Consider the following 19214-nt stretch of genomic DNA (forward strand, 5'->3'; position numbering starts at 1 on the left):
TATTATAAATCTAGAATTAGTTGCATTGTTTTCACCACCTTACCGACAGAGCAAATAAGTTTTTAAAAAATTTTGGTCCAGTTCTATAACAAGTGTCATTTTTTGAATTGTAAATGACTGAAGAACAGAAGAAAATTATTTTTATTATTTTATTGAATAATGCAAAAACCCTTAACGTGCCTAAGTATTAGTCGTAATTACTGACCTTAAGTTTCAGTTTCCGCCTCTAGATGGCGCTGACAAAGACTGTACAATCTATCGACTTAAAAATACAAACGGGCATTCTCGTGTTTTGTTATCTTCCCTTGCAGTAACAGGTATCTGCAGCTCATATTACTGTCAAGCATTTTCTCCAAGACCCAACGCAGTACTTGGCATTTAACACAATACTTTTTTGGGTTGAATTAATTAAAAATAATTCATCTAATTCAATTGATGTTATTTATTTCATATAATTTTTTTTATTCCAGATAAATTTCTTTAATTCAACTTGATTCATTTCAATTCACGAATTTAAATTTTGTTCTCGATAATTAACTCGATTTCAAGTGAGTTTAAAGAAATTTCTATCCAGTCGTTCGTATTTCCTGTTAATTCGACTAAATTTTTTTTAATTCAACTTATTATTTTTACTTTAATTTCATTTTTTTCACTGTAAACAGATAATTCTGACATGAATCGAAATTAATTTAAATCAACTTGGGGTAATTTTTAAGAATTTATTTAATTCTCATTAATTCAGATGAATTGTAATTAATCCACAAACCTATTGACACATCGCTTAATAGTGAGTTATTTCCCCCTCGGCTAGCTCATCGTTTGAAACTTCGCTAACATAATAAACACATCAACTGCTGTCGTAATAACGGAATCGTTCACGGTAAATTCACAAAGTACTACCTCGTTATGAGAGAGTGTTAGGGCGGTTAGGGGAATAGGAGTCTAAGAAATTCGTCGCCGGAGCGTTCCCCACTACTGCCTGCAGAACCCGGGGATCACACGTGAGTGAGCGAGCCTGTCGATGATCACCACTCCTCGTTGCAAGAGGATCACAGTTCTGTGTAAACGAATTCGGTGTCTAAACACGTATGATTGAACGCAATTGCTTATAACAAGTCCGCGCCAAAGTTGAGGGACGTCAGGTAGACAGTTAGGGTGGGGGAAGTTATAAAACTCGGTTAAGCGGAACGAAGGGGAACTTCTCTCATAACGAGGTAGTACTGTATGTCGATTCACAAAATCTTCTGAAACCATGAGATAAACAAAACTTGTGATTATGTACGCTGATTCCTTAGAGTTCGAAAAGTGGTTTTTATTTGCTAAGGAAAGTTCATAGCTTCTAAATTGAATTCGGCCCCATAATGAAGTTTCTATACGTTTTTCTTCACTAATAAAAGATTATTCTCTGAAATGATTAGCGAAAAATAACGTGTGGCTTTTGATACTGTTACGTCCCAGCCGATAATTATGGCTGCACGCTCTCTGTATCGTAACCTACCGACGTGCAATTATCATAAGAAAGCACATATGCTCATACCATAGCCTTTAAGAACCATATAGATAAAGATTTAGTTATCATCTTGGTGTGCAATGGTCTCGCACCGACAATCGTTCATGTATCATTTTCATTTCTTTATTTTATATCTTCAATTCCAACTCAGGCTCGCGAACTCTCACTGACCAAACTTAAGGAACGTGAGAGAAGACAAGACGAGCAGTTCACAAAGTATCATTCTTAGAATTCAAATTGCATTCTTACAACTAACTATCTTGTCAGCATTGCACCGATTGGCTTCTTCAAGACCAATCGTCTTGCACTGAAGTAGCCAAAAACCAATCAGGAGTCTCTTCCAGACCTCCCACTATTCAAGGTCCTTTTCGAACTAGACAGTTGCAAATTAGAATCACTTCAGACATCGGCAGAAACAGAATCAATTTAGACGTCGGACCATTGCACACCTCGAAATCAAAAACGTCAATTATGATTCTGTCATAGAGCACTCATCGTCAGAAGCTTCGAACTTTAGAACAGCTAACCAAGTGAATAACACCAAAAACCCATACCTCGAAAACCAGTTAACGAACATATTATATTTAATAAACGTGTATTTTGAATTAAAGTGTGTGTAGAGCGAGTTATTTCAATCACGCATAGTGTTAGTTGGCACGACCCACAACAAAATTCCACACCAAGACAGGCTGCCCGAGAAATTGTAAAGGATTTTTCGGGATGTTCTTCCCAGAACGTAACAATACATTTGAAAAACTATGGTGTTTCTGGCATTTTATAAAGTTTGAGCGCTACTGTATCGTTTTACATATTATAATTTTAAAACTTACTAAACGCTGAGGCTTTTGCAGTTTCAACTTTGCTTCGGTTGATCCGTATTTCGAATTACACTGTTATAAACTTGGACATTATTGATTTTTTAATATATTTCCGCTAGTGCTGATGTTTAAACATCTTCGAATAAAAATCTGTAAAAAATCTCGGATCTTCTTACGAACTGACGAAATCGTTTCACAAAGTTTGAACCGGTTCTGCAAGGGTGTGAGTTTTGGTTAGGTCGATTACACGTAGAATGCCCCATAAAAAATCACACTATGAGATTTCTCCTAAGAAACGTGTAATCTAGCACTCCGATAATTATTGATTGAATTGTGGGTTAATGTCAAGTCAGAACAAAGTAATTAATACCTAAATAAATAACGACAATATTCTCGACAGCAGCGCCCTCTCAGTACGAATGCATCAATGCAATATAATGCGAGATGTAATGCGTACTTGGCAACAGGGGATTGAATATGCTGACCGTGTTTCCGGGTAGGCGTAATTCCGTGATCACTTTCTGAAAGGTTGCGCAACTTTAGGGTGACTCACATATGAGAACACGAGCGATGAGTCATCACCTTCCAGAAAATTCTTACGATTTTAGAATGTACTCAGTCAACAAGTTTCACAATTTTCAGGGAAATACCACGATAGCGGAATTTTACATGATTTCGTGCTTGGACCGTAGCTGTGTCGAGTGACGAAGTCGACATAAATAGCAATAGTAGAATATTTGTGCAGAGAATGAATTCCCGATGCGGCAAACAACGCGAAACGCAACAGGTCACGCGACAGCGACAAACGAAACAAACGAATATGCCGCTCGACCGTCATTGCAAACTGTTGTTTTTAGCATTGTTTGTCGCTCTAGGCAGTCTCGGGGCTACAAAATTATAGAATAAGTACCCAGGCGTTATGGGTGAGAATCAGTACCCACATATAGGTATTTCTTTGTTGCGAAAAGTGATTCCGTTGTCTTCAACAGCCGTAGTTCATTCATTAAGCATTTAACAACAACACAGCTGCTGAATATCAGCGAAATTTGATTCAGACCGCGTTAAGATTCTTGCCTTATCAAGATTCGCGGCAACGAATCGCCGCCAAATACTCGTAGGCCGGCGAGCGCTATGCGATCACACTTTGCTGACTCTAAACGAACTATTTTGTAGGGTTGTACCATTTGCATATTATATGCTTGGAAGTTTTAAAAATTGTTTCGACCAAGATATTTCAGCATTGGCTATCATTTCTATTCACCACCCCCATTTTGGTATGTAAACAATCATCCGGTTGAAATGATATGGTCTTTTGCCTGACTCAAGTTGTAAATTTAGTTTTTGCCGAAAAAACATGTTTCAGAAATTATGAATTTTTAATTCAAGTTTAATAAGTACATTGCACTAGACGACTATTTTCCATCTAGGATACATTTGGAAAATCATTATTTTCACGTTTGATGAGAAAAATTGGGTAAGAAATTGAAATTCTCGTGATATTTTTATTTCATTTTCAAAATTTGAATCATTCATTTGTCACGGGATAAATGTCTAGTTCGAATGAGCAGTTACGGAACTAGTTTTGTGCCCAACCGAGATGTTAACTCAAACACCTGTTGGGTTCATATTTCCGGTGTGGTGGTGCAGGCTTAACGCAGGTATTAGGTTCGACCTCGTCGATTTGGAAACGTTAGTTATACTCTCAAAGTCAGTTTAAGAAAACGCCAAGGGGATCGATGCTGAGAAAGATAAATAGCTATGTAACTAATCATAAGTCATTATTCATGCTGGGCATACACAATGCTGCGTGTGGAATTGTTGAATTGCACAAAGTGGATTTTGGGGGTTCGATTATGAATGTTTGGAATCGTGATTTCGAAGATCGAATTGAAATTAACTTGCTAAATTTGGGAGATGAATATTGAAGTTGCTTTGACGCAAGTTATATTAAAAGTATACTTATTGTATAATGAAACAGAAGTGATACGGAGACAAAGTGTTCGAATCCAGGAAAAGTGTAAGAGTTCAGAATAGTGGGGGAATACATAGTGCTGAGTAGGTAAAATTACTAGTGTCGTGTGCACTCAAGGTTTTACATTTATCTGATTGTTCGCATGCACAGAGCAGTATGGAAATATGAGGACAGGGGAAAGATTATATGCGTCTTAAGAAGGTGTCCTGGTCGATTTGAACGTCGACGTATATATCTCCAAGTATCGTTCACGTATCTCAACCGGGAAAAAAGACTTAACAGCCCCATTCTATACGCAATTCCAAACAAAAACACTACAACAAATTTTCATATAACGCAGAAATAAAAAAATGACACGGATCATATGAAATCGCAATAGTAAATTCGTACAATTCATCAGATTTTTTCATTTCTTCGTCAAATGAAAATGGGTTTGAGTGTTTTTGTCCAGAATTGCGTATAAGATGGGGCTTAAAACCTTTCTTCGCTTTTCAGATACAAGGACTTCGATATTTGAAGATATATACGTCAACGTCGAAATCGACCAGGGCGCCCCCTTAAGAGAAATTCGAGAAAGCTAGTAAAGCGAAGGTAATGAGGTAGATGGGAGAAAAATTTGGTTATAAAGCCAGACGTAATACATGTATAAATAATTTAATTTTCAGAGGGTAAACCGTAATAACATCACGGTTGGGTGTGGATACGATCACAATCATCAACCCCGTAACACCAATGGGTAGACGTTTTTTTTTTGTGAAATTTTATACATGGGATTTGTTCGGTTGATTATAAACATAAAATTGTGAATAAAAATATTAAAATAAATTATGATAGCAAAATTTAGTTCACAATTCTATCTGAACCAGATCATTCGTTGAAAAGGATTTTTGTTCCATTTCGGTGAAATATTTTCGAAGAAACATGAAAAAAATTATTTTCACGTGCCATGCATTTAAAAATCCAATCCGTGGAGTTGCTTGACGTAAACCTCATGATGCAACATTATTTTCGAAAGTAAGTGACGCGTATGATGTTTAGTAGTTGAAAATACTTTTTTTTATTGTAGATTACTACTTTGACGATTTTGTATAGGATAATAGTGTGTCGCATAATTTTGTGTAAGATAGGTCTGTACAGCATCTGTGTGTACTCAACAAATTCACCAAGTGTCGGTGAAATATTTTTGTACGGTTGCACCTTTTCGAACTGGTGTATCGGAAAACAATATACGCGACGAATTGATAACCTTCCTCCTTTTGTGAAGTCGGGGAAAAATAAAAATTTTCCGAAAATATTCAAATGCAAATAATATTCTTGAGGTATAGTAACAATAACTTAGGCATTTGCATGTCTATTCCAATTCTCATACTTACCTTCGCGCTTTTCGGAGAGCTTCATTACTACATCTATGAGGATATTGAAGGAGAACTTGCAATCACAACGAATGTGAAAAGCAAGGTAAACCAGGGTTTGTTACAAGGGAATTAATAATTTATTTATCTCAGCTCTTAAAAAATCTATATTATACAGTCTAACTGTCAAACGTAAAACAAGTAAAATCCAACGAACGCTACTAAAAAAATTATAAATTTATTCTTTACAGTGTCTTGACATCTAATCACTGCATCAGTTCCGTCAAATATTTGAAATTGTTATATAATAATCACAGCAATAATGTACCGATATAAACAACATCCAGCATTTTATACGACATACATGTATATACCTATTAATTTTTAATACCAAAAAGAGTTATAATTATATTCTTACCAAAAAGATGTACAACACTTGTAACGCGCACTGACAAGGAGAGTAGGGAGGCTTGATGTCGCGAAACGGGTTGTCCTTGCACGTGGTGAAAATTTAAGGCCCCCGATTAACGTGGTTTTTTATTTTCAATCCAATGGGCCGTGGTTGCTCAGATATCGCAATTTGAAATTTTTGGATTTTCGGGCGGGTTTCGGCTCGCGCTTAGAGCATGTGAAATAGGGCAGTTCAGAAGCGGGCCATTTTTTCGATTTCGCTCTTTTCCGAGATTCTTGCACTATTTTACTAAAAAATAGCACATGCGAAAGTGCTGGGCTGAAAACTTTTTTCACTACTGCCTCAACGACGTTGACATTTCGAGTAAAAAAGCTATTTTCGGGAATTTCAAAATTGAGATATTCGTAAATCCTTCGATTGCTATGTTTTGTATGACGTAACAAAAGTTTATTGAAAAAGTCCAAAAATCTCGGAGAAGAGCAGAGCTAAAAAAAGGGCTTTTCTGAACCTCTCTACTCCAAGTATTTCATCTTTAACCGTTATTGGGTACATTGTAATATTTATGAAACATTCTGTGGTGTGTCAGACAACTTGTACCAAATTAATCCTCGTATGACTAATAATCTATTTTAAAATACTTAGAATAGTAATTTTAGGAAAGATAATTGAACTGTCGTCAAAATTGATAAATGAAAACGAGAATACGAATCAGAAATAAAAAACACAAAATATTATTTGGGCAGTAGAATCGTACATTAATAATAACGCTATAGTACGTATTGCATCACAAATGAGAACGACTGAGAAATACCTATATAAACTCGAAATCGCAGGTCTGTTCGGTTCCACTGTTCGGCACGTGTCGCACACCTATAGCTTACTACTTTGATATAGTGACCTCTTCTTGCGACACGACGTCAATTTGATTCGTATTAACGTATACATCACTAGACGCTCTCATGTCTATGTATTATAATTAATAGATGGCTAAAAAGATGATTCATTAATGCAAGAGTTAGTCTCGTCCAGCATCACTTCCTCTTTTATAAGTACTTTTTGGAAATTATCGATTGCGCCGACAACTCCTTTGCCTAGACCGTAAACTCGGTCGTCCTGAAATCCGAAGAATTTGTCTTCGTGCGTCCAAGAAGTAAAAGCAGCGGATCGAGAACAGTTGACAGTCAAGTTAGGGCCTTCCTCTTCGACAACAATCGCGCCGATGTAACTGGGCGTTGTTATGACTGACAATGAGCCGCGGCGATCGCCCGCGCTGTTGTTGTTGTCGTCGTCCTCGCTGTCTTTGCGCTCGATTTTAAGCCTGTAGCTCTTCTCTGTCGAAGGAAAACCGAATTCAGTAGGGTGACACTTCGAGTCGCAAGAATACTTGTAGATACAAAGTAATTCGTCGAAGTTCATTTCGTTACAATCTTCGCTATCTCCGTTCGTAATATCGTTGAACTGTTCGTAATCGCATCCAGTCCTTGTTTTCTTCGTTGTCGGGCTCCGTTTACTTTCGTCGATGCAGAAACAACTGTCCTCGTCACTTCCTCGATTGACTTTTTCCAATTTCACCGGCGAGTACCAAGGCACGTCAGGATCTGTTACATCGTCTTTCCACTGTTCGGAGAATCGTAGGTTATCTAAAAAGTCGTCGGCGTCCATACCGCCAGGTCGAAGGTTACGCATCATCATATTCGTGTCGTAAATCGGCTCGAGTGAGCTGAAAGTACTTTGTGCTCTGGTCGTATGATCCAAATTTAGCAGATCTATGGAATTTTCCCTCGCCGTTTGACGTCCGGTACAGTTCCTATCGGGCGGGCCGATTTCTTTCTTGATAAGCAATGCTACATCGGAATTTAAAATAATGTCACCGTAAGCTTCATCGTCCGACGGAGGTACCCTTGGAAAAATGTTCCGGCTGTGTCTGTCGCTCTCATTTTTCTTTGCCGGATGTTGACAACTTTCGTACATTCTGTTCAACCGAAGTTTCAACCTTCGGCAATTTGACTTGCATGCTACCTTCTCGCTACGGCGTATGTGACGCTTTTTTACAGAGAGCCTCGAGATGATTTCGTCGCCGATTCTTAGTACGAGTGTTACCTTTTTCCGATCGTTGGGTGGGTGATATTTTTTATTGTGAAGATCCATATCAGAGACGCACTTGAAGGATATATCGCAAATTTTACAACGTTCTCCTATAATTACCACCCGGCAATCAGTGATTTTGTTTCTTACCTCATCGCCAATTAATTCTAAATCGCTGGGGCCGGTATCGGTCGTCTCTCTCATCTTGAGGCCCATGAATTTCATGAAATCGAATTTTGATTTGACGCCGGTGGCATCGAGCGGAATAGATTTGCAATGTTCTCTGATATGATCAGCGAAGTCCGAAGCCATGGAAAAAGTTTTGGAACAAAATTTGCACGTTTTAACAGTACAAAAAACACCCTTCTTACCAAACTTTCTGTCCATGTATATTTCGAACTCTGTATCTAATTTTTGCGCTGTAACAATCGGCAGGCGTTTGTAATTCGCAAAGCCAATAACAGACCCAGGTTCGCGAAAATTTTTATTCCCTCGTAATTGCCCGCAGGAGCGCATATGAAATACAAGTTTTCTCTTCAGCCCAAAAACCTTTTTGCACCCGTGGCATATAAATCTCGGGTGTTCTTTTCTCCTGTGATTTACAAATTCTGTAGTTTTCGCGAACAGGATGTCACACTCCTTGCAATAAGACATTGTAACGTGGTCAGCTTTTCGAATGTTGTTAAAAATCTTTCAAACGTCACGGTTTGCCCCCCAATCGAAGTGTGTGTCAATAGTTTTTGTATTCACAACATTGTCAATTCCAAAGTAAAATACTCGACGACTCTGCAAACGAATCCTCGATCTTCGAAAAATATACGTACCCGTTCGCACCACTTTGGCACTAAAAAAAAAATATTCTTAACAATCAGTTCGTCTTTCAAGTGAATTTACTCGGTGTTAAAGCATGATCGCTGTATCGATATAAAAGACCGCAAAGTTTGAGCGGCGAATGCATGCGGCGAAACTATCAAAACTCAGTCCCCGGCGAAACGGAACGGGGCTTATTGTTATTATTTCTGCAGTCGTGACGTCTGACCTCGACCGGCGACCACGAACACTAGACGCGCGACACGGTAAGAAGTGCGCATTCAGAAAACACTCGAGGGTGGGAGGCGTGTATCATAAGCTTTGAGAGGGGAGTGGGAAGCCGCGTAGGCCACGTGACGAATAATCTGTTTCCGTTCTCGATAAGAGATGTCTCTGTCTACCGAACACTTATTAGCCGTTTAGAGTACAAAACACCGATTTCCATTAGCACGACTCTCTTTGCAAAATAACCTGTCTATATCTCGCATCGATTTTTCACCTTGTCGTTGATTGAGATGCACATATGTGTATGTACCTACGGAAATGACGATTCCATGCTCCGCTAGGTTGTTTTGTCTACCTTCAAGCTCAAAGACAAGGACGCCGATTTGTTGATTTTACTTATTCAGAGTTGGCTTTTGTATTTTCTTTTTTTCACTTTCAGTTTTCCACGGTCAAGTAATTTGTGACTTTACGCTCGGACCTGTTCGGAAAATATAAAACGCTAATGATGTTCATTTATTTATTTATTATTGACCGAAAAAGACTCGACTAATGCCAAATTATTGTGTGATATACTTGGCTCTCACTTAGACTCGATACGGCAATGAATATATTGTCATAAATTTAACGGACAAATACAAAAAGGAAACAATACCTACATTACAAGTATTCGCAGACTCCGATAATGAGATATTTCATAGTTCGGTGACAATGTATTGTTATCCATAGGGACGATGAACTGAAATCCAACGCCTATAACACTACGTGTACTGCTAGTTCGGCGCCTTCCATTTATGAAGATTTTATTTTGAACGCGCTAAGAAAATTGTCGTTTTTTTCTATTTCAATACTTGTACAGAGGGATGAAAATGCGGTTAGTATATGTCCGAGTAGAAATGAACGATTGAAATTATTCTCACTACACGTGTAAGTGAATAAGCATACCATGTATAATACGCATTGCGCGCCTAACGAAATGTGATGATTATTGAACATAAATATTGAATTTAGTATTTCTCTGTCACCAGATGCCACAATAAGTCGGAGATCTGCTGAGAGTGCTGATTATAACATACATATTTCCTATGCAGCATGTATAGTATTAATACGATAAGCAAGCGTTAAGATATGTACGAACTTGTATGAGGTATTCCACACCATTTCACCTAATCGGTGAAGGTCACCGACGCCAATCTTGGTGTCAATTTTTTTCTCAATTCGTCTATCGAAAAAAAAAGAACACGTGTTCGGCCGTTTTTCGATTAGGCCACCTGTGTAGATTTTATGAATTTTCCGATTTTTCAACTTTTTCGAAACAGACTTTTTTCAACTGGCTCTATCTGCAAGAGCTTTCACTCTTTTCACAAAATGATACAAGTATAAAATGTGTCAATAAGTCCGAGCTTTCTGAAAAAAATATTTGAAAATTTTTCCAACCACACAATTCTAAAATTTTTTCGAAAAAAAAAATCAAAATTTTTTGAATTGCGACGGCTTCGATTTTCCTGAAACTTTTTACTTGCATTCAACCAGTTACAATCAAGTTTTCCTCCAAAGGAAATTATGGACTTCCGATTCGTTCGGGAGTTACACCATCATAAGTGCCGAAAAATTGGAAATATTTTACGGAAATCAATCTTAACTTCGATCAGACAAGTTTTCATGTTATAAAAACACATTATTGCTGAAAAAAAAAAACTTTTAGGAATATCCCAAACAATGTAAATAAAAACGAGATCACAATTTTTCTTTTCTATGCCAAATATATTTTCAGGTAGAAAGTTGTTGCACGGTCGTGAAATAGATGTACCCAGAAAAACGTTTTGAAAAATCACAAACACACTCGTCTGTCTAGAAGGGATATTTCCTACATCATTGTTATTGTACACTTTCTGGATTGTTTTCAAGACTATTTACGCTGTTTTCGAGCGTAATATAATCGGTACCGACTGTACATGACTCATCGAAAAGAGAGAGACCGTCACACCTCGAGGCGCATACTATTTACGATAGATGTATAATTGAGTTTTCGTATTATATCTACGTGAGTTTGTTGCCGAGGAACACACGCGTCAAGCATTTTTGTGCTGTGATGGGTTGTGCGACGGCAGAACGTCTTGCAAGTTTTATTTACAATTAGAGATTTATAGAAACCGCAATTCCGTTTCCTTCGCTGTTAATGCGTTCCACATGATCTATTTGTCTACTTCCATTGGTTAGTCTATGCCGATTGGGAATTAATGATTGAGCTCTGAAGAAAATGCATATTTCATAAGATGGATGCATCTGGGTTCGTTGTAACGTGCGTTCTTCATCAATATTTTTTTCTTATTTGATAGTACGTAATGCTCATCAATTCTGTTATTATTTCGGTGTGAGTGAATAAATCCGAACTATAATTACGATATTCCGTCCATGGATGTTATCTCTCAAATAAATATATAATAAACGAATGAAAACATGAAATCACTCGGGGGGAAATGAAACTTCGTAATAATATTTGTAAGAAGAATTTCGTGGTTTATATTCTCGGAGTCATACTCGCTGCAACTTGAGACTGTATTATATACATGTGTTTAAGCCATGCGGCCTCTCAAACGTGAAGCCAAAATATCTATCACCATACGACCACAGCTATGGGCAACGGTACTAGTGGAATAGAGAAATCATTGAAATATCTTTCGGTATACGTAGTTGCTAATCGATTATCGGAATTGGTTGAATCCAATTTCCATACACCGTAAAAAAATATACTGTACACTTTGAATTACTCGTTAGAACGACTAAAAAATTATTGTTATTATTGCACGTTGCTACTTGGCTCCGTGTTCAATTATTATTAATAGGACCCTTTTGTATTTTTATTTAAATTTGTTATTTGTTGATTTAATTTCAATCAAAAAGTACCGAATATAGATATTCTTGTGGAAGGTAACCTCTGAAGCTCATTTGACTGTATTAGAAATTTGATTTTTTGGTACCACAGTGTCTTCTACAGCTGCCAGTAAGAGCTAATGATGAAGTCAATTACGTAGGGTTTACTACGGGTTCAACAGCAAGCAATTAGTAGAATGAATAAAATTTCGGGAATTGTAAGTTGAAAGTCTATTATAATCAACGTCCTTATGTTTTAGTTAGTTCAACATACTCGTAATTCAATTCTCTTACTTCTATTTTTATCTCTTGCGTTCTCAAATTCATTGAATAATTAAAAGGAGACTTGTGCTACTGTCCATAGAACGTCTAGACGTTATGAATAAATAGATACATAGAAGAAGAAATCAGTGATCCTGAGCACATAAAGTGAGTCAGGCGTCAAAAGAACTACCCACGTACTATACATGAGTAGCAAGTCTCGACCTGTTCAAGCATGCTCGTGCCTGTTTGTCAGTGCAGGTAGCAAGAAGCAAGTTCAAAATTTCGTCGAATCCAACGTGATTGTCACACTGCATTCTCTCGATCCCTTGTTATTTTTTCGTGGTAATAACTGAGCATACTTCTAATGCTATCGTATAATGTATCATATTACAGAAAGCACAGCTACAGTTCGTAGGGATATTTCTAATTTGACTTTCCTGATTTATGTTGATCTACAGCTGTCATGTCTACAAAAAGTTAGCATTTAGTTGCGTGTATGTCTAGTTATGTGTGCAGATTTTAAAAGCACATTTTACACAGTTATCCGTCAAATAGTTTGTTCTCGGTTCGTTGTTGATATATTGTTTTTCGAAAGTTTGATCACCAGAATTATTAAGATGAAATTTTTAATCATTCATTATCTTATAATATTATATTATACGTGTGCACGTCTCAAAAATAACAATTATTCAAACACCTAAGGGGGTATTTTGTTGCCTTCAACTCAATCCACTTGTTTCACTGTCGGTAAATTGCTGAATTCTTGTCACTGCAATTAAAAGTTGAGTAAAATTTGTTCTTATTATACAAAAAATAAACATTTGCCGTTCTAGTTTCTTGTAATTTTCGTAAAAGATTCTTGACAAGAATTTGTTTGTGGTTTTTAAAAGACTTGCTATACTGAAGGAAATTTCCATCTGTGGTTACAATGCAGCTTTCAACTTTTTTCACTTTTTACCATAAGTGAAAAATTTAATTTTGGGTCCAAACGAATCGAATTTCGAAACTGTAAACAGAAACTATATTATGTGTTACTATCCTTTTTGGTTGTGGTCATCTGTGACAGATTTTCGTGTAACTTTTGCGATATTAGAATATTGCTGCAGTAATAAATCGATGTAAGGCCTTCTTCAACAGAACTAGAAAATGCTACATCGCAATTGTGTAATCGTCTATTAACAAGCAGAATTGACAAGTTTCTTGTGGCGGTTACCCGCCACCGGCAAGCCGGCGAAAAACCATAAAAATATTTCCGTTTCTCCATGTGTATTCCATAGTTCTTTACAACTAACCTTCGAGTGTCCAGGACTCGCCTCGCTAGCCGAGGGCTAAGGGTTTGACCGCGCCGGAAATTTCCCTATAGGTGGCATTTATGGCGCAACGCGACCCTTGGCCTCGACTCGGGGGCGAGCCTGCACTTTTTCTTCATCTCTACCCCAGTCTTCGCCACGCTCTTGGCACAGACGTATCTATCAACTCGTTCCGGATCGCTACCCGGTTCCGCACATCGAGGATTTCTCCCAGAGCCTCCAGGGGAACAACATATTCTCCACCATAGATCTGGTGAGAGCGTATAACCAAATCCCCGTAGCACAAGAAGACGTTCCGAAAACAGCTATCACGACTCCATTCGGCCTGTACGAATTCCCATTCATGTCGTTCGGCTTACGCAACGCAGCACAGACGTTTCAACGTTTATTTTGCTACGTGTACATCGACGATATCCTCGTGGCCTCACGGACAGAAGAGGAGCATCTTCAACATCTGGGGGAACTTTTCAGGCGGTTGAAAAGCTACGGAGTGCTGGCAAATCCAGCAAAATGCATTTTCGGGGCAGTAAAAGTAAAATTCCTGGGCAATAGCGTGTCCGGCGAGGGCACTCGGCCGCTGGCGGAAAAGGTTGAAACCATCCGCACCTACCCAAAGCCCGTAACTGCAAAACAGCTACGACAATTCCTGGGTAAACTTCTATCGTCGTTTCATACCCAAGGCTGCATACCTGCAGGCACCCCCGAACGACCTTCTTCAGGGAAACGCTAAGGGACGAACCCCGGTAAAGTCGAACACGGAGGCTGAACAGGCTTTTGAAGCGTCAAAGGAAAGCCTAGCGCAAGCCACGTTGCTAGCTCATCCCGCAAGCGACGCCGAACTCGCAATCGTCTGCGACGCTTCACATTTCACCGTGGGAGCAGCACTACAGCAACGCGTCGAGGGAGATTGGCAACCATTGGGTTTCTTTTCGAAGAAGCTCAGCACAGCCGAGCAGAAGTACGGAGCGTACGACCGAGAGTTATTAGCCATCTATTTAGCAACTTTTGTTGCAACAGTTTTCGTGTATGACCCACAACAAAGACGTTATTTAACAAAATGTGGGGTCTCAAAAGTTTAAACAATCGTTACGGACAAATCCGTACCTAACTTTTTGGGGGGTAGGTGAAAATATGTTCGTCCGTCTGTGATGAACCTATAAAAAAATCGGCTAACCTACGTCATTCCTGAATAGAACTTTATTTTATTCTGCTGGACTATACGAAGCACCGCACAAAGAGGAGACCCCGAGTATAGGATACGCTGTGTAATGTATTCCATCTCATTCTTTTGCACGTTCAATATATATGTTTGTCTCTTTCTATAGCGCCTCAAGTTTTCGTGTTACACTTGATTTTACTCCTCATATAATTTCCGTACCGGGCCCTATAACTCAAATCGTTTCTTAAGGAGTAAACTCTAAAAATAAATAAATAAATAGATTATACAGTAGCATTATAGTGAAATTTTTCTCACTTTTCATATTGAAACAGTGATAAAGTGATGTAGCTATAGTATCTTGTGGTACAAGTGTGGAAAGTAGGTGATTTTCGACGAGTGGGCGGTTTGTAGCATTTGCCAAGGCGAGCGCTGTAATCACACGGGTCAGATATCGCCCATCCGTACGCGAGACACACACTATTTTTTTAACACCTGCGAAGGAAAGTTCGATTTGGGATGCAAACGAATGTGATATAATTCGAAAGAAGTCTATCAAGGGCAATCAAGATGTCCAGAGACACAAGCCCGGCTAGGTAAAATACAAGCTAAACGCGTAGACACGAAATTGAACTCACGGTGAGACAAGGCTTTACATTTTTTGGTAACTAGATTAAGGGTGAGGATAACTCAAGGTCACGCCAAAGCGGCACGCTCGAAGTGACTTCTGCGTGTTCCATTTTGGGTATATTTCAGTGGTAAAGTCTATGCGTAAAATTATTTTTTGCAACACCTGCATGGAAAGTCCATTTTTATGCACCATTTACAAGCACCAAAAGTAGTCTTTTATACACATATATGTGCGGGAAAAACTTTCGCGCATTGCTAGCGGTGTGAGAAAAAAACTTTCGCACATTGCCGGCGGTATAAGATAAACCTTCGCACATTGCTAGCGGTGTGCGAAAAAGACGGTCGCGCTTTTATCCACAGTTGCGCACTTCGCAAACAGCTGCACTAGCGCCACCGATGGAATAGTTTGTCACATTTTGCCGTGCTCAACATCGTCACTGAACAGACATCGTGCCATGGTTTCGTGTAAATATAATCGTGTATGTCGGACTTTCCATTACAGGTGTAGCAAAAAATAGAGTTCGATACACGCGCGAAAGTTGGCAATGCCTATCTCGCATGAATGCACTACACTCGCCTTTCAACTCGTCTAAGGGCTCGTGCTGCGCCTTCACGCTTGTGCGGGCATTGCCACTTTCGCACACTAGTATCGAAAAACACCATTTTACATATAGCGTGCGATAAATTTGTTATACCGTGCCTACGGCACGTGCGGTAAGCGAATGTTATCTTTACAGCGACTTCTAGAATTGTAATACTATACTCCTGCGCACTGTGTATTTACTAGATTATAATCGATGTAAACAAACCTAGCGCTAAAATTGGATACGTGAAGTAGACAAAACAATTTACGAAAAATGATGGGTATAACACTTCCCCAAAACGTTCTGGAGATCTTTATTGTTTTTTACAATTAGTTCTGATAAGTATTTGATACGTTAAAGTACATATACTTTTGAATAAGCCAACTTTGCTTTAGAAGCTTTACCTAAATATAGATTTACCAGATATTAAGCCGAAAGACGTTGCTATTCGAAATTTGTGCCAAAGCTCCATTCACCAGGTAAGTAAAGTTTTTTAGTAGCCAATTAGTCAAGACTCGTAGTTTCGGAGTTCTCAATAGTTAGGAAATCAGAAAAATTTGCCAGACATTATAGAAAAAATATTTTCTACTTATTCCATATTTTTACCAATAGGATTTTGAAAAAATGTGAGTGTTGTCTCTTAAGGACTTCTTATCTTTCAACTTATTGTTAGAGAACACCAAAGCCCTTTGCAGGAACTGTATCAAGCACTCCGATCGAAATAACATGTCTCTCGAAATAAAATGATTTATAAAGTTAACCTTGCACCTAAAAGTTAAATAGTATATTGTGTAACAAAGAGGCAAACTCGGAGTTTTCGGGCCGAGCAAAAGTTTGCAAAATGAGTCGTAGATGAGCATGCATACTAGCCGAAGACGAGTATGCTTGTGCGCGCCAAACGCGAGTATTGCAAATACGCGAGGCGAAACGATAGTTTCCTCCTCGTTGCACACAATTCTTTATGCATCAAGAGTATGTTACGTATTTTTTCACGAAGTACGAAATTGTAGTTAGGGTTGCGTAATGTTAGATTGGTTTGCGATAGCGCATGCGCACAATACAGAAAAATCCAGATTTAAAAGTGGTCTCTTCTGTACCCCGTGCATGCGCATTTGCAGACTCACTCTACCTTCGTCACTAATCTCTCTTCTAACTGGTTGTGTGTCCTATACTTCCAGCACACGACAGCTTACGCCTATTAAAAGCCCCAAAAACCGACACTAGCGCTGCAATATCTGAAGCTAAACTAACGGGTCACGTGGGTGGTAGCATACCAGAAACAGATTTAATCACATGGTACAGCGTGGAAAAAATTACGATATTTCTCTGTTTTTCATTATATACTTACGTAAAGAAATGCACTGACCAATGTATTTTCTCTATTTCCTTACAAAAACAATAAAACCCCGTTCCTACAGGAACGCTCATGTGCTGTCAGTTTTGGCGAGCCAAGTGATTCGTTAGTTCCGTTTAAGCTGTTGGAGCGCTGGTGTCGATTTTGTCTGCATCTAATCGAGTCAGGCCGAGGACGCTAGTCAGCCATCCAGTTAGTATAGAGATCAGTTGCCGTCACAGAAACGGGTACTTTGAGTACGGAAAACACGCATGAAAAATTACGTAAAACATGCTCGCGCTATATAAATAGATGTCCCGTACTAAATCCTTAGAACTACTGTCGAAGTCAGGTGAAAATTCCAGAAGTCTAACGAAAAGTCAGCCGACTCGTTAATACTCGGTGAATTTTGAATCTAGGCTGCAAACTTCATATATCCTTTAACGTCACAAAATCTCACGAATAGCGTGTATCAGGCACCCAAAAAGTTTATATTGAGAATCGCCTGGCCATCTGCTACAAGTTCTGTTTCAGAGAAAAAGACGATTTTTTTTTTTATTCTAAAGTATCATTTTTAAAATTCCTGAAAGTGGTAGTACGTGTAATAAATCCAGGAAGTAAGAAAGAAGGAGACGAAAATCCGAAATACAAAGCTGGACCAGATTTCAGCGCAGAGTTAGTAGTATCGATTTTTCCCACTCTTGCGTCTGTGTTCTTTGGTCATTCAAATATTATGATTATTAAGTGTTGACCAGGTGTTGACAGCTGCCTGGTTTACATATTTCGAACGACCGAAGAACAGGAACGCGGTGAAGTGAAAGAAATCGGTACTACTAACTTTGCACCAAACAGGCGTAATTTTTGCTGGCACGCAGGCTTCAGTTTCATCTTCTTCTCTCTTACTTCCTGGATAAATCCAACAATGCAAACTCTTGTTTCCCCGGTGCCATAAAATTTTTGTCTCGAACTGTTGTCGTAACAACCTCGTTTTTCGAGGTGTTCAATGGTTAAGTACGAATGGAACACCCTGTATATACTTCTTTATTACGCCAGGTCAGTTTGACGAGAACAAAGGCGTAATAAGGCATCCCTAATTAACAAAGCGATAACGTAGCGAAAACCTTCTGTAGGTAGAGTAATAATCCGAAGCACTTGGGACAATGAACTTGTGCATCGTATGTCACTACATAATGAAGGGTGAAACACAGCGTACCGAGTGTCTGAAACTCGTTTCAATAAATTGCCGAAACTAGTCATACCAAGCTACTAAATCCGAGTCTTGCTTACTGTAAAGATTGAAGGTATTTCACGACTTGGGAGATCTTATGTTAATAGTGAAAACTAGCTAACTGTCTCAAGACTTGTGCCAGAAATATCACAGTGTGTGACTTGTTCTGTTACGCGCCTGATTTCACGACATTGTATCGATAAAAGTATAAGTATACTTCGTATATAAAAATAAATTAGGTAACTGAATGATTATTGCACGCAAAGTTATTTTTACATGCTATTCTGTCCATGGTGTTTCCAATTATTCCTTTTCATTGACTGTGTTTTAATATCAACCAATTGATTATTTTAAAACAAATCAATTCTCCAGAGCTAATTATTCTTAACGTTCGTCAAATTACCAAGGTTCGTTCTGATTAACTACTACATAAGATTGAGTTGAAACTTGGTTATGAATCACTTTTGTAAGCCCTTTAGAAGATAATTGTGGTGCTGTCGGGAGGTTAGTTACTGTATGACGCCAGAGAATATGGTTTACAAGTTGTTTATTGCCAGAAAAATCGGGTTACACAGTTCGGATGGCGTAGTAGAAAATGCGGAAGGCAGGGAAAATAAGCGAAACGAGTTGATAGATACGTATGTGCCAAGAGCG

At 38.6% G+C, this 19214-nt stretch overlaps 1 protein-coding gene across 9 annotated transcripts in view; it reads left to right on the forward strand.

The window, feature by feature from the left end:
- LOC124213967 (collagen alpha-3(IX) chain) overlaps window positions 1-19214 on the forward strand; it is a 95184-nt gene that overhangs the window by 13427 nt on the left and 62543 nt on the right. Inside the window, exon 1 of one of the 9 annotated variants that reach the window (XM_046615812.2) lies at window positions 14619-14894. The exons of the other annotated variants lie outside the window; for them this stretch is intronic. The gene's annotated coding sequence lies outside the window, so the exon portion shown is untranslated. Of the gene's footprint in view, window positions 1-14618; window positions 14895-19214 lie in introns of those variants that run through there. 9 annotated transcript variants of the gene reach the window in all.

The sequence above is a fragment of the Neodiprion pinetum genome, chromosome 3 (assembly GCF_021155775.2).
Source record: "Neodiprion pinetum isolate iyNeoPine1 chromosome 3, iyNeoPine1.2, whole genome shotgun sequence".
Classification (NCBI taxonomy): domain Eukaryota; kingdom Metazoa; phylum Arthropoda; class Insecta; order Hymenoptera; family Diprionidae; genus Neodiprion; species Neodiprion pinetum.